Below are 15,818 nucleotides of genomic sequence, written 5' to 3' on the forward strand. Positions count from 1 at the left end.
CCCGTAAATTGAGTGCTGAGAATGGCATGAGCTAATCAAATACGACACTCAGGCTCGGTACAGTGGAAGAACCGGCGACACTGACTCCCGTAAATTGTGTGCTGAGAATGGCATGCGCTAATCAAATACGACACTCAGGCTCGGTACAGTGGAAGAACCGGCGACAGTGACTCCCGTAAATTGTGTGCTGAGAATGGCATGCGCTAATCAAATACGACACTCAGGCTCGGTACAGTGGAAGAACCGGCGACACTGACTCCCGTAAATTGAGTGCTGAGAATGGCATGCGCTAATCAAATACGACACTCAGGCTCGGTACAGTGGAAGAACCGGCGACAGTGGCTCCCGTAAATTGTGTGCTGAGAATGGCATGCACTAATCAAATACGACACTCAGGCTCGGTACAGTGGGAGGACCGGCGACAGTGACTCCCGTAAATTGAGTGCTGAGAATGGCATGCGCTAATCAAGTACGACACTCAGGCTCGGTACAGTGGAAGAACCGGCGACACTGACTCCCGTAAATTGTGTGCTGAGAATGGCATGCACTAATCAAATACGACACTCAGCTCGGTACAGTGGGAGGACCGGCGACAGTGGCTCCAGTAAATTGAGTGCTGAGAATGTTATGCGCTAATCAAATACGACGCTCAGGCTCGGTACAGTGGGAGGACCGGCGACAGTGGCTCCCGTAAATTGGGTGCTGAGAATGTCATGCGCTAATCAAATACGACACTCAGGCTCGGAACAGTGGGAGGACCGCGACAGTGGCTCCCGTAAATTGAGTGCTGATGGTGGGAGGCCCCGAGTGTTTTGATGAAACGCATGGATTAGAAGCTGAGTTTTCTATGCGTTGATTACATATCGTTGTTGCTAAGCCACCGAGAAAGACCAGACATATGTTGTTTAATGTAGTTAACAAGGGAGCTCACGTCGCTGGGCCTCCCAGTCACGGGAACCTAGGTGTCATCCGCGTAGCGAACAATGTCTGTGACGGCTACATACAAGGGCTAGTCATGGTCACGCATTGAAAACAGCAAGAATTGCAGAGTTCTCCCTTAGTTGGTGGTCAGGTTTACCCTGCCTGTGAGAATGTGCCAGCAGATGTTCCCTCACTCCCTGACTGCTCAAGGTATGCCACGGGCTGCTGATGTTGTGAAATCAGATGTGATCCTCACAGCCTACAACGGCACCACCATCAAATAGCATGGATGCATGAAACTGCCCTGCAGGTTCGACAACAACAGCTGGACCCCAACCAAGTTCTTCGTGGTGGATACTGAAGGACCAGCCCTTGTCGGACTGCCAAGCTCCCGCCAGCTGAATCTGGTGACGCTGCGCTGTGTGATCACAGCCACAGACAGCAAGGTGAACACGGTTGAGGACCTCGTGAAAACCTACCCGGACCAGTTCGACAAGATCGGCAAGTTCCCAGCTAAGCATCACATCGAGCTGAAGGAAGACGTCCAACCTGTGATACATGCACAGAGGAAGTTCTCCATCCACCTCAGAGAGCAACTCAAGGCGCAGCTGGACGAGATGGAAACCACGGGTGTCATCAAGAAGGTCCAAGAGCCCACAGACTGGGTCAACAGCATGGTCTGCACCAAGAAGAGCGATGGAACTCCCAGAATGTGCCTCGACCCGAAGGACCTCAACAAGGCCATCAAAAAGTGTAACCACCAGACACCAACGCTGGAGGAGCTGACGCACAAGCTGACAGGCGCCACCGTCTTCAGCAAGCTGGACGCCAAGAACGGCTGCTGGTCGGTGACGTTGGATGAGCGGAGCTCGTTCCTCACCACCTTCAACACTCCGTTCGGAAGGTACAGGTACCTCCGGATGCCGTTCGGCGTGGTCATGTCCCAGGACGTGTTCCAGCGCAAGATGGACCAGATCCTGAAGGAATGTCCCGGAACAATGGGAATCGCAGACGACGTGGCTGTCTTCGGCAAGAACGAAGCCGACCACGATGCAAACCTCCACCGCCTGTTCACCGTCGCCAAGAAACATGGACTGATGTTCAACAGCAGGAAGTGCGCCATCAAGCAGCAGTCCATCAAGTTCTACGGCATCACGTATGACCGAGACGGAGCGCACCCCGACCCTGACAAGGTCACGGACATCAAAACGATGGCAACGCCCTCCAGCCAGAAGGAGCTTCAAGAGTTCCTGGGCGTCATCACATACATATCGCCGTTCATGCCAAAGCTGTCAGATACAACAGAACCACTCCGAGGGCTTCTGAAGAAAGAAGCCGAGTTCTGCTGGACATCAGTCCACGAAGTAGCCTTCCAAAAGGCGAAAAACCGAATCTACAAGGAGACGACCCTGGCATACTTCGATCCAAGGAAGCCGACACGAGTGGAAGTCGACGGCTCGCAGAAAGGCCTGGGAGCCGCCCTCGTGCAAGACGGGAAGCCCATCGCGTTCGCCTCAAATTCGCTGTCAGAAATCGAGCAGCGCTACGCGAACATCGAAAGAGAGCTCCTGGCGGCCGTGTTTGGGTGCGAACGCTTCCACACGTACCTCTTCGGTCGCGACTTCATCGTCGAGAGCGACCACAAGCCACTGGAGATGATCCAACTGAAGAACCTCCGAGCCTCACCACCAAGACTTCAGAGGATGCTGATGCGTCTGCAAAACTATGACGTGCATATCACCTGCAAACCTGGCAAGCAGATGCTGCTCGCAGATGGACTGTCGCGCCTCCCGCTGGCAGAAAACAGCCACATTGAGCTCGACCTGCAGATCCATCTCGTGCGCTTCGGTGCCGGAAAGCTCCAAAAGCTGAAGGAAGAAACGTCGCGCGACAAAACGCTGACGGAGCTCCGTGACGTCATCGTCGCAGGCTGGCCAGGATCTCGAAAAGGCCTGCCTCCGTCCCTCCGACCGTACTGGTCTTGCCGGGATGAACTGGCGGTGGAAGATGGACTCGTCCTGAAGGTGGAGAGAGTCGTCATCCCCCAAGAGATGAGGGAAGAAATCCTGCAAAAAATACATGAAGGCCACCAAGGACAGGTCAAGTGCAAGCTGCGAGCAAGAGAATGTGTGTACTGGCCAGACATTAACAGATACATCGAGAGGGAGACGGCAAAGTGCGAAACCTGCCAAAACCACATGAGGAGTCAGCAAAAGGAGCCGATGACACAAATGGAGCTGCCAACGCGCCCATGGCAGATCATCGGCACAGACCTCTTCCATCGGAACTCCCAAACGTACCTGGCCGTCGCAGACTACTTCTCGAAGTTCCCGATCGTAGGGAGGATGCCGGATCACTGCACCAGCAAAGCAGTCATCAACGCTCTGAAGGAATCTTCGCGGAGTACGGCATCCTAGACACCATCAGGAGTGACAACGGGCTACAGTACGACTGTGAGTCGTTCGCCTGCTTCACGAGGGAGTGGAGCATCGAGCACATCACGAGCTCACCCCACTTCCCAGAGAGCAACGGCTTCATAGAGCGGACCATCCAAACGCTAAAGCAGACCATGAAGAAGCCTCTAGAGAGCGACAGTGACGTGCTCATGGCGCTGCTCACCCTGCGGACGACGCCCATCGACAGTCACCTGCCAAGCCCAGCCGAAATCCTCCAAGGTCGGAAAGTCCGAGGAAATCTGTCCATGAAGACCTGACCGGGAAGAGAGCAGGCCGACGTCCTGCCACGCCTGGTGGAACGCCAGACCACCCAAAAGGCATACCACGACCGACATGCGACTGAGCTGTCAACACTCAGTCCCGGACAACCCATCCGCGTACAGCACGCTCAGAGCGGCCGATGGGAACCAGCGACCGTCGTGGACCAGCGGCCTGAACCAAGGTCGTACACCATCAGAGCGGCCAACGACGCCGTCTATCGGAGGAACCGGCGACACCTGCGCAGCCTCAGCCCGTCTCCAACTCCCTTGGACAACACCACCCCAGCCAGGACGGTGCCAGCGCAAAGTAGCCCACCTCCACGAGCTGCCTGCGCTCAGACGAGCCCCAGAGCAGTAGCGGTACCAGACCACGAACCGCCAAACATCCCAACTTCCCGTTGCGGTCGAGTTCTGAAGAAACCCGACCGCCTGGACATTTAGTGTATGGTGTACATATGTTGAAAAGGGGGATGCGATGTACTACCATGTACGGTAACCGTCCTATAGTTTAGTGACGGCTTCCCTTTTATATCGTTGGCGGTCGGTGGCGCACAACGCTTGTATATTGCCGCATGACGAGGGGGTCTAAAATATAGATGAAGAACTTGAGCATAGTACATGGCGTCTAAGACCAATTACTGATAAATAAGACTCGGACACGATACCACATCGGTCAGGCCACACCAGTACCGAACAGTCTGATCTGCGTCGGTCTGGCTCTGAAGGCCCATCTCCTAAGCATGAACAAGATCATGGCCGCGATTTACATTGCCCAGTGCCTCTGGGTCAAGGAGGGACCTAGCATGTTGAGCAGGGGCCCACACTGTTAACACTTTCGGCACCTTCGTTTAGGTGTATTCACAATATAATGACATAGAAACCACTTAATTTCACATGTGTCACCCTGTCAGTCGCTAAATCACAAACACAAGTCACAAACATTTTCAGCTGATTGTGACGTAACGAAACCAAAAATCCCTGCCTGCCCGGTAACATTTGCGCACGGCACCGGGCGGTACGGGCCAGAACTTGACGGAATGGGACGTAGCTGATCAGAGCCTATGCGAACGGCATTGGACGTGATCGAGCCAAACCGGACGGGATCAAACCACCCCGGATACCATTGGACGGATAGACACCGGACGGGATCAGGCCACCCCGGATGCCATCGGACGGAGAGACACCGGACGGGATCAGGCCACCCCGGATGCCATCGGATGGAGAGACACCGGACGGGATCAGGCCACCCCGGATGCCATCGGACGGAGAGACACCGGACGGGATCAGGCCACCCCGGATGCCATCGGACGGATAGACACCGGACGGGATCAGGCCACCCCGGATGCCATCGGACGGATAGACACCGGACGGGATCAGACCACCCCGGATACCATCGGACGGATAGACACCGGACGGGATCAGACCACCCCGGATACCATCGGACGGATAGACACCGGACGGGGTCAGACCACCCCAGTCTACCGTCGGACGGATAGACATCGGACGGGATCAGACCACCCCGTCTACCGTCGGACGGATAGACACCGGACGGGGTCAGACCACCCCGGATGCCATCGGACGGATAGACACTGGACGGGACTAAAGCCGTCCGCGTCGCCCACCGTGCACTTACTTCTATTTTTATTTATCTATGTATGCAATTATCTCAAAGATAAAAGGAGTAATTCTGAACATAGCGTGATTGCGAGTAATTTCATCAGTTTATTGGGCCCACCGGACTTGATTTGTAAAGACGGGTGTTCGAATAACGAAAATAGCACATAGTACAAAATCCTAGGTTGTCTTAATTGATCAAAATTATTTCTTTGAGAAATAGTAACGCTTGGCATGGTGGGCCTTCTCGCAGTGACGTCACCGGAAAGAGGCAGGAGGATAAGTTCTCCCCCCCCCCTCGCCCCCATCTGAAGACCAGTGCTCTAAATTAGGGAAATGCTCAGAAACGAAAGGAATCTATGCATGTTGTGTGTGCCATCTGGTTTCGTCCCTCAAACGTTAGACCAGACAATTTTTCTTCGCAAAATAAGCATGCGACATTTTGTCTACCGTCAACCGTGGGCTGCAAACTGGCATTGCCGCCGCAGGGGCACCGGCTTTGGCCGGTGTAGGGGACTAGCGCCCCCTCGGGTCCCAGCTCCGGTAACGGATGGACAGCGCAAGCTGGTCCTCTCAGGGCGTAGCGACCCTGCCGGTGCGTGAGCTCCTGCTCCTTGTCCTACCCGCTCCTTCCACTTCACCCGCACTCCCACATCCGGCCCTATCACCATTCCTCATCCTCGTTTTATCGGGGTCGCCGTGCCCCCTCGCCCACGTCCCCGGGTTGATCGGATCCTGGTGGCTGAGGGGCGCGTCGTGCGGGTCAGTCACGGCACGTCCCAACACGCCACTTTGGCCAGAATATCCGGGGGCGTGGGGGGTCCGTGGGGCCCCATACGGGTCTAGCGGCTTGTCGCTCGCGTTGCGATTGGGTGCTCTTTGCGGGTCTCCGCTTGGGGCACCTGACCGCGCGCAGCGGCTTAAGGGGTCAAGGGGTGGCGGCGCTGAACCACGGTCAGGACGGGGAGGGGTCTCCCCGGTTACACCTGGCCGTGCGGGAGGCGTCGTTCGCCCCGTATAGCACCGGGGTAGCCCTGGCGGTACCACCACCCCCTGGGTGAGTGGGCCGTCCCCCAGTTGGGCTCCGAGGTGGGTGGGGAGCCTCGGTGCCGAATACTTAAACCGTACACCCATGGCAACTTCAAATAAAAAAAACACCCGCACCCCGAAAGGGGGGCGGACAGAGAGTACAGGAAGTAGCGCGTCAGCGCCTACCCCTCGAATCTTGATTTTTCGAGGCGCCGAGAAGGCGCTGTCTTCCCTTTCGCCCTTTCAAAGGCGAAATGGGTGTGATCGTTTTGGAAAGGTGCTCCGATGTGATAAGCTGAAGGACGGTGGGATCGAGGTCGAGTTTCAGAATGGAGAGGACGCGAAACGGGCATTGACTTGGGATAGGTTTGTGTACTGCGTGCGGGATGCGGAAGGGAAAAAGGACGTGTCAGTGGCGATGACCGTTGAGGTTCACAGGACAAAGAACTCTTCAAAGGGTATCATCAACTGCTTTGACTTGAAAGATGTCAGCGAGGAGGAGATAGCCGACGGCCTTGCCGAGTTCGGAGTGACAGATGCTCGCCGCATCAAGGTGCGCAGGGGTGCGGAGTTGGTCCCCACCAACAATATCGTACTGACTTTTAATCGTCCTGACATACCATCTGAAGTAAGGGTAGGCTATGTGAAGGTGAAGGTGCGCCTTTTTATTCCGAACCCCATGAGATGTTTTAAGTGCCAGATGTTTGGACATACGAGGGATTTCTGCCGTAACCAGCCAGCATGTGGCAAGTGTGCTTCTCCGGAGCACCCGAGCGATCAGTGCACTGCAGCGAACTCGTGGTGTGTGAACTGTGGGAAAAAAACAGAAACCTCACTCCACTTTTGATCGCGCATGCCCGGCGTGCGCCAGAGAGAAGGAGATCATCGCACTAAAAACCACGAAGAACATCTCATTTCGGGAAGCAAGGGACTTATATGAACTGAGCCACCCTAAGACATCATATGCCACGGCGGCCAAGGCCCATGTTCCACCTGAGGTCTCCTTAGACCAGATGTCTGGAACGCAGTTCATTAAACTGCTTACATCGTTCGGGCTGTCGGTTGTACCGGCGTCTCAGGTGCATGCCACAGCATCGGCAGCACCGTCGTCCCCCGTCTCGTTGGCACCTTGTGCCCCCTCTGAGGCACAGGCCAGCGCGCCAGTTGTTACCTCGCCGCCCCACCCCACACCAGCCGAAAGCAATGAGTGGACCGTGGCCCGCCGGGGCCGAACCTCTCGGTCTTTGCCAGTAAGCGCGCGATCACCGGCTTCACAGCCGTCCTCCCCAGGAGCATCACGTCCTACAACCCTGAGTGAGACGATGGGACGGAAACTGGACAACCTTGAGCGCCAAGAGGCGGAGAGACGGGCGCGCGAGGCAAAGCGTGCACGCCTTCAGGAGCAGGAGAGCGCAAAGGCAGCCAGTCGGCTGTCGGGTGCGGGCCCCGGGCATGCTCCCTCGGGGGAGGTTGTCCCACCTCCCCGAAAGCGTGTGGAGGCTCCCTCAGGCCCCTCCGACTCGCGGAGAGGCCCGTCTACGGGCACTCCACCACCACCGCCGCCTAGGACCACGGCGTCGCCGGCGCCGGCTCAGTTTAGGACGGGGCGTCCGGAAAAGCGTGGACCACCGGGGCCGATTTCGCCAACAGATGGCGGTAGTCCCCGGATCCGACCCAGGATCCGCCCGATCTCTTCGGGTTCTGACGACAAACCCCACAACCATGGGCCAGGCTCAAGCGCTGCTGAGTTCTTTTAAAACCTTACAGTGCTTTTAAAGCCTCCTCATTCAGTCAGTTTTACAGTGGAACTGTAGAGGTGTAAGGTCAAGCACCCAGGACTTGCAGACAGTTTTAAGCGCGCACTGCCCGGTAGCCGTATGTCTCCAGGAGACCAAGTTGGCGCCTGATGCGGCCTTCAGCCTGAAAGGGTACACTACCTTCCGCACTGACATGCCAACAGATACCGTTGCTTACGGTGGCGTTCTTTTGGCTGTACACCAAAGCGTACCTACGCGGCGTCTGGTGTTGAGAACAGACTTGCAGGCTGTCGCAGCAACGGTGAATTTCAACCGCCGCACCATAACTGTCTGCTCTCTCTACTTGCCACCTGGGGTTTCATTTCCATCTGGAGGACTACGAGAGTTAGTCTCTCAACTTCCTCCCCCTCTACTCGTTTTAGGCGATTTTAATGCACATCACACTGTGTGGGGGTGTGCTTCCACGAACACTCGCGGGAGGCTATGTGAGGCTCTCGTGCGTGACGAAGGTCTGTGCGTTTTAAATACAGGATCAAGAACGCATTTTACATTGCCAGCCGGACAATCGTCGGTGCTAGACCTGAGCATTTGTAGTCCGCAGTTGGTACCACACTTCACCTGGGATGCTTCAGAGGACCCCCTTGGAAGTGACCACTTTCCGGTCTGGGTTCGGTACCGTGGTGGTACTGTTCTTGGTGCTCGACCTCAGCGTTGGAATTTCAAGAAGGCGGACTGGAGGGGATTTGAGACTCGCCTGGACGAAACGTTTTCCAACGATTTCGACTCTGCAACTCCGACTACGGAGGAATTTACGTCTCTCGTGTTGGATGCGGCGAAAGGATGCATTCCGCGCACCTCCGGATGCCCTCGTCGTACCCCTGTACCTTGGTGGAGCGACGAGTGTCGCGACGCTATTCGTGCACGTCGGAGAGCTTTTAGGGCTTTTGACCGGCACAGCAGCACATTAAACCTCTTGGCTTTCAGGCAAGCACGCGCGGCCGCACGCCACACTATACGAGAGGCGAAACGTGCATCATGGCGCAGCTACGTCAATTTACTAAATCGCCACACGCCGACGTCACAGGTATGGGGCCGCATTAAGCGAATCGCTGGACTGCATCCAGCAGTTTCTCTTCCCGTACTGCGAGTGGGAAGTCAAGACATCACCCACCCAAGTGATGTGGCAGAAGCCATTGGGGAAGCCCTGTCAGACCGTTGCCGAAATGGCACCTGCGATCCGCGGTTTTTGCGGCACAGGGCACGATGTGAAACTTCGCAGGTTAATTTTTGTACAGATGACGTCCTGACGTACAACAAACATTTCACTATGATGGAGCTTCAAGCGGCCATTCGCTCGTTGCGTAGTGTAGCGGAGGGGCCCGACCTCATCCACAATGATATGATACGGCATTTTCCTCCCCGTGTACTACGAGCGTTGCTGGCAGTTTTCAACTGCATATGGGTGTCAGGTAACTTCCCGCCAATCTGGCGAGAGGCAATAGTAGTGCCTATTTTAAAGCCCGGGAAAAGTGGGACGAACGCTCTTGACTACCGCCCGATCGCCCTCACATCTTCGCTTTGCAAGCTCATGGAAAGAATGGTGAATGTGCGGCTCTCGTGGACTTTAGAACGCCAGAACTTTTTCACGAATGCTCAGTGTGGATTCCGTAAGAACAGGAGCACGATTGACCATATCTTAACTCTTGATACCGCAGTGCGAGCCGGATTTAGTAGCAAGCGTCATACCGGCGCCATCTTCTTTGACATAGAAAAAGCTTATGACACCACATGGAGACATGGAATTATGATGAAGTTACTCGATTGTGGCATCCGTGGTCACATGGGAAAGTTTTTACAAAACTTTCTGACTGACAGATTCTTTCGGGTGCGTGTTGGTTCTTATCAATCCGACAGGTATCCACAGGACAATGGTGTGCCTCAGGGCAGCGTATTAAGTGTCATTCTTTTCGCAGTGATGATAAACGACATAGGGGACACGCTTCCACATGGGATCAGCCGTTCTCTGTTTGTAGACGACTTTGCTATTTGGTGTAGCTCATCGACCACTCGCACGATGGAGCGACAGCTGCAGCTGGCTGTCACACGTCTGGAGAAGTGGAGTGTGCTCAACGGTTTCCGGTTTTCTACATCGAAGACAACTGCAGTCCATTTCTGTCGTCGTCGCCGTCACTGTCCTGATATGGAAATCAGGCTGTATGGGCAACGCGTCGCCAATGAGAATACTGCGAAATTTCTCGGTATACGCTTTGACCGACGCCTAACATACCGTGAGCACATCAGAAATCTCCGTGACAAATGTTTAAAATCTCTTAACATCCTAAGGTGCGTGGGACGTACGTCATACGGTGCTGATAGGACACTCTTACTCCTATACCGCTCCCTGATTCGTTCAAAACTTGACTACGGCTGTTTTATCTACGACAGCTCATCAGACCTGATCAAACGTACTCTGAACACGGTGCATCACGCCGCACTCCGTATCGCCACAGGGGCTTTTCGGACATCGCCCATAGACAGTCTTCTGGTGGAGGCTCACGAGCACCCACTAGCATTGCGAAGGCAGATGCTGGGACTGCGCTACACGTGCAAGCTGGCGCAGTTCCCAGATCATCCCACCTACAAAGCAGTGTTTTCGCGTAGCTTACGAAGGCTTTTCCTACGTCAACGGTCACCTAAAACTTCTCCCTTCTGTGTACGAATGAGAGAGCTTTTAGATGCGAGCGGCCTGAACCTACGGCGTGTCATCAGACCTAAACCCATGGAGACTGCTCCTTGGGAGCTAGCATCGCCAAGAGTGGATGTCTCTCTATCAAATATGCAAAAGCAACATGTCCTCATGGCGGAACTCAAAGGCGCAGCTTTAGAGCACATGGCCTCCTTTGACGGGTACAAGATGACTTATACAGATGGTTCGAAGACGGATGCAGGTGTAGGGTGCGCTTTTGTGTGCGGATCGACCACACGGTCATTCACACTGCCTTCACACGCGTCGGTCTACACTTCCGAGCTTATAGCCATTAGCAAAGCTCTCTGTTTCTTTTTTTTTCTCTGTTTTATTGAAGTGGACGATAGCAATCTGCATTTAATTCTTTCCGACTCCTTGAGCAGCCCGCTGGCTGTTAGCGGCTTCTCCCCGTCGAATCCACTTGTTCAGGACATTCAATCTCGTCTTAGCTCACTGGATCGAGCAGGAAAAACGGTCGTTCTATGCTGGATCCCAAGTCACGTGGGGATATGCGGAAATGATCTTGCTGACGCGGCAGCAAAGCGCGCTACGACAGGGACTAGAATTCCTATAACACCACTACCTGCTCAAGACATGTACCCCGCAGTGTCGCTGTTTATGCAGAAGCGATGGCAGTTCTACTGGAACTCGCTGAGCGCCAACAAGCTGCAGTCGGTGAAACCCCGCATTGGATTATGGCAGTCATGCTTTCGGGACAATAGGGTGGAAGAAGTTGCCCTTTGCCGGTTACGCATAGGTCACACATATGCTACGCACCGTCACCTGCTATTGGCTGGCGACAGACCATGCTGCGGTCGATGCTCTGATCCACTGACCGTGCATCACGTACTGGTCGCTTGCCGCAGTTTTTCGGACGCCACGTCCAGAATCGAACGCTATGCGACTTTTTAGGGGATTCTTCGAACATCGTCGGGTTTGGTAAAGTGCTCCAGTTCCTTCGCGCTATAGATTTTCCTGTAATCTTCTCATCATGATGCTAGGGCCGATCATCATGGCTCTATAGGGTGACCTGATTGATGCACTTCTCTGATTGACGGCTCTGCATGAATTGATAGTTATGGGCGCTGCATGATCTTTAGCAGTCGATGCGCCCTAAATCCCCAAATCATCATCAAACTGGCATTGCTTTGTTTGCAGCCAGAATTTCTGCATGGCAAGGCGTTATGCAATCGTGGGACAAATAATGGCATTGCACAGAAATGTTCCCAGCCACGATCTTTTCGGCGCGCAGCATCGTTCGTTCAGAGCACGTGTCCACTTCGACTTTCGAAATGAGAAAGATAAAGGGAAAACAAATATTTTTGCTGAAATGGATTTTGAATGTAATTTTTACCAATTCGTCTATTGTAATCGCCCTAGAATCGCGGCTACGAAAATCAAAAAGCATATATGCTCATTTATAATATATGTAACATACCCCGGTAACGCCGCTGCGTGACCCATTATGACCCATTATGCCTAACGCTGTTTTTTCTCAAACAACCATTCTCGGAAAGAATTAAGATCAAATAACAGGATCTGATGAAGGAAGGAGCAGTGGCTATCAGGGTCATGATATACATTAAGATGGGTCTTCAAATAGGACAAAAATTTCACCGCTACGGTTTTGTCAGTGCCAGCGGCACTGCAGAAGCCGTAACGGTGACATGTTTGCCGTTTCTTATTCTTTTTTGTCCATTTTGATATTTACCATGATGCCTCTGGTTATTGGCCATCTTGTAATGATGATTTGAAGCCTAAGCTTGGCGCTCAATCAGATAAACAGAACATAACATTTTTTTCTATGCTTCTCCCATTAACTGAACACCTGTCTTTCCAAATCAGGTCTGATGGGCCTCATAAAACGGTTAGATAATTTGTAATCATGCCATGCTCTGAATCGCACGTTTGATCTTTTGTGACTTAACAAAATGCAAAGCCCATCAGTTTTAGTGCATTCGACTACGGTTGATTTCACAGCTTGATGTTTCGGCTGTTCCACTTCATTTTAGACCAATATTAAGAATGTTATCGTGCTAAGTACCGCATATGCGCAGGACGTACAACTATATACAAAATGGATTCGCTATTGATGTAATTCTGACAAGAAATTCAGAACGGTTGAATGAAAACAAATTTGCACCTTCAGCCTCATAAAATGTTCATGTTTGAACACTTTCAAACCCCTTTTCCGATATCGGTGGCACAGGATCGGTTTATTGCGGGGCCGAGACACAGGGCTCATTAAGGCATCGCGACCGGAATGCCCCCCTCCCCCCCCCCCCCCCCCCCCCCTGACCCGTCAGCGGACAGTTGCGACAGAAAAGGAATGAAAAAGGAGCATTCGGATGATTCGGAAGGATTCCAAAAGTTTGTGCAATCTTACGTAGTTTATGTAGCAGTGTGTAAGGTTAATTAGTTTCTGTAGTTTATAAAGTTTATGCAGTCGTATGACGTTTATGTAGTAGTATGTAAAGTTTATGTAGTTTATAAAGTTTTTGTAGTAGTATGTAGTTAACACTGCAGTAACATCATCGGGTACAGGACTGCAAGTAGTGAAATCAAGTCGAGAGTGAAAATTGGGGAAAATGTGATAGAATAATGAAACGATTTGAGCATAGTTTATTTTGGACCTGACGGTGGCTTGGAAATGTCAAAAGTCCAGGTTCAGATCAAAGTGGGGATGTCCAGTCATATGCTACGCCCACTTTCAAATGTGATCCCTCGTCAATCGATTTCATGTTACTTGTCTGCGGTGTGCAGAACAAACCACCAAATGTTTTCTGGCACTTGCCCTAGGGGCACCCATTGTCTTGGGCAGAGGCAAGGGATATAACAAATTGTCAAGGGATATAACAAATGTGTAACAGTGCTACTTGTGTTGGCCGCCCGTAGCTGGCGGCGCGGCGTGCCCCACCCGCTAGGCGGTCGAAGTTCGCGGTGCCCGGGGCGCTGTGACCCAGCCGGTGATTGGTTCGCGGCGTTCCGGTCACTTGACATGCGACGGCGGTCTGCGGTCCGGGCCACCGCGCGCAAGGGGAGTTAGGGGCGGATGTCGGCCCGGTGCGGGTGTGCAGGTGTGCAGTTACAGCTGTAAATAGAGCCATGGAAGTTTGTTGCGGTTACCGAGCTGACAAGCGGTGGCAGCGAACTTTTGAACCCGTCGCCCGATGTGAAATCTGACCCTCCAGGTGCATTACAACAAACACCTGTTGGTGTGATACGATCGCTTCACTCTGTGGGTGCAGGTATTTCCTCTTCCAGACATGTCTGCTGGTACGGTGGCGTACGTCCTAACTCATGAGCTGTTTTCTCTGTTCGAGCACCGAAAAAGCCCTTGCACTCTGTGCAGCAAATTTGAAGGGTGAACTGACTGCCAAGGTATGTGGGCTTCTGCGTGTCCGCAAAACGGGCACGACTAGTTTTCTTCCGCAGCGAAATACCCAGTGTGCGCTGATAAGGAGAGCTGTGTTGAGCATGTTATCAGAGCATTTCAATGGAAACCTCCGCGGTGAGACCTGATTATGCTTGGATACAGATAACGAGTGCACAGATCTCTGAGCTACAGTCCGTTCTTCTTAATGCTGGGTCTAGAGCGTCGCTTGCAGGTTGATGTGGAGATCGGTGCAACTCGTGCGCTAAAAAAATCCACCTCCGTCGCAGCTTATATGGACAAACTCTGTGAGGATCTGCGTAGCACTTACTGGGAGTGCACTTCTATTTGTGTGTCCGACACAAGCAACGGGATGAGCAAGCGCATATAGGAGCGAAAACCTAACACTTTTCCTAACAAACTAGGGACAAAGTGCCACTTTTCAATAGCGTTTTAGCGAATAGAAAAATGCGTCCGTCGCGGGAACCTGGACATTGTTGAGTTTGTCCACGGGGATTGGAGCCGTGTGTACACTTTGAAGACAGTGGCAAAACATTGCGGGTTCCCCATTACAGGCTGAAGTCGCTACACTGTCCAGTTCAAGGGTCGCGTCTGGCGTCGTACAGCAGTGTGGATGAGGAGAAGAGCAGGGGCGGCTCTCCGTCTGGGGAGGACAGAGTCAAGCTTGAATCGTCACGCTGTAGACGGCGTGGATCGGTGGATTGGTCGGGCTGCACGCTATCTCACTGCCGCTCGGCCTCCTGGTGAGGAGGCTCTGGTGGCGGCTCCCGTCTCGGCTCCGCGGGAGCCGGCCGTCCTAACTGGCGCGGCAGCCGCTGACTGAGGAGGCTCCGGTGGCGGTTCCCATCTCGGCTCCGCGGGAGCCGGACGTCCTAACTGGTGCGGCAGCCACTGACTGAGGAGGCTCCTGTGGCGGCTCCCATCTCGGCTCCGCAGGAGCCGGACGTCCTAACTGGCGCGGCAGCCGCTGACTGAGGAGGCCCCGGTGGCGGCTCCCGTCTCGGCTCCGCGGGAACCGGACGCCCTAACTGGCCTGGCCGTCACTGACGCCGGTCCGAGGCGAGCTGCTCCGGGCGAATGTGCTGCCGCACCTGACGCTTCAGTGGTCTCGGACGATTCGGGTGGCCGTAGACTGTCTTCTCAGGATGGTTCAGGGGATCGGGCCATTCTCCGGTGTTCTACTCGGCTCAGACGTCCCCTTAACTGGTTTATATTCTGTTTGACGCTGTTGTCGGTCAGTTCGTCCATCCCGTCAGTTCGTCCCGGTAGCTCAGTTGGCTAGAGCGCCTACCTTCCAATCCACCCACCCGTGGCAGGGGGGATTCGAGTCGCTTTAGGGCGCTCGCTATCCGCCCTTGTCAGGTATGGCCTGCGACCGGAGGCAACGGCCGCGCTAAAGGTCAGTTGACGTCAGAGGGCAGGACGGACCGTGCCGAGCATTACGGAACGTTAAGCTTTCGCCACTAAATTCTGCCGTTGCCCGGAATTGCGCGATCGGATGGTGAGGGTCAGGGCTCACATAAGCACTTCTTACCGTGAGCGCTGATCCCAGAAATCCATCCATTCAAAGGGATCGGATCAAATTTATAAAAAGTTACCTCTCCTGTCATGGCGGGTCATTATAGCGTAGTTTTAGATTAA

Source organism: Pollicipes pollicipes, unplaced genomic scaffold (assembly GCF_011947565.3).
Source record: "Pollicipes pollicipes isolate AB1234 unplaced genomic scaffold, Ppol_2.1 Scaffold_7262;HRSCAF=8765_pilon_pilon_pilon, whole genome shotgun sequence".
Lineage (NCBI taxonomy): Eukaryota > Metazoa > Arthropoda > Thecostraca > Pollicipedomorpha > Pollicipedidae > Pollicipes > Pollicipes pollicipes.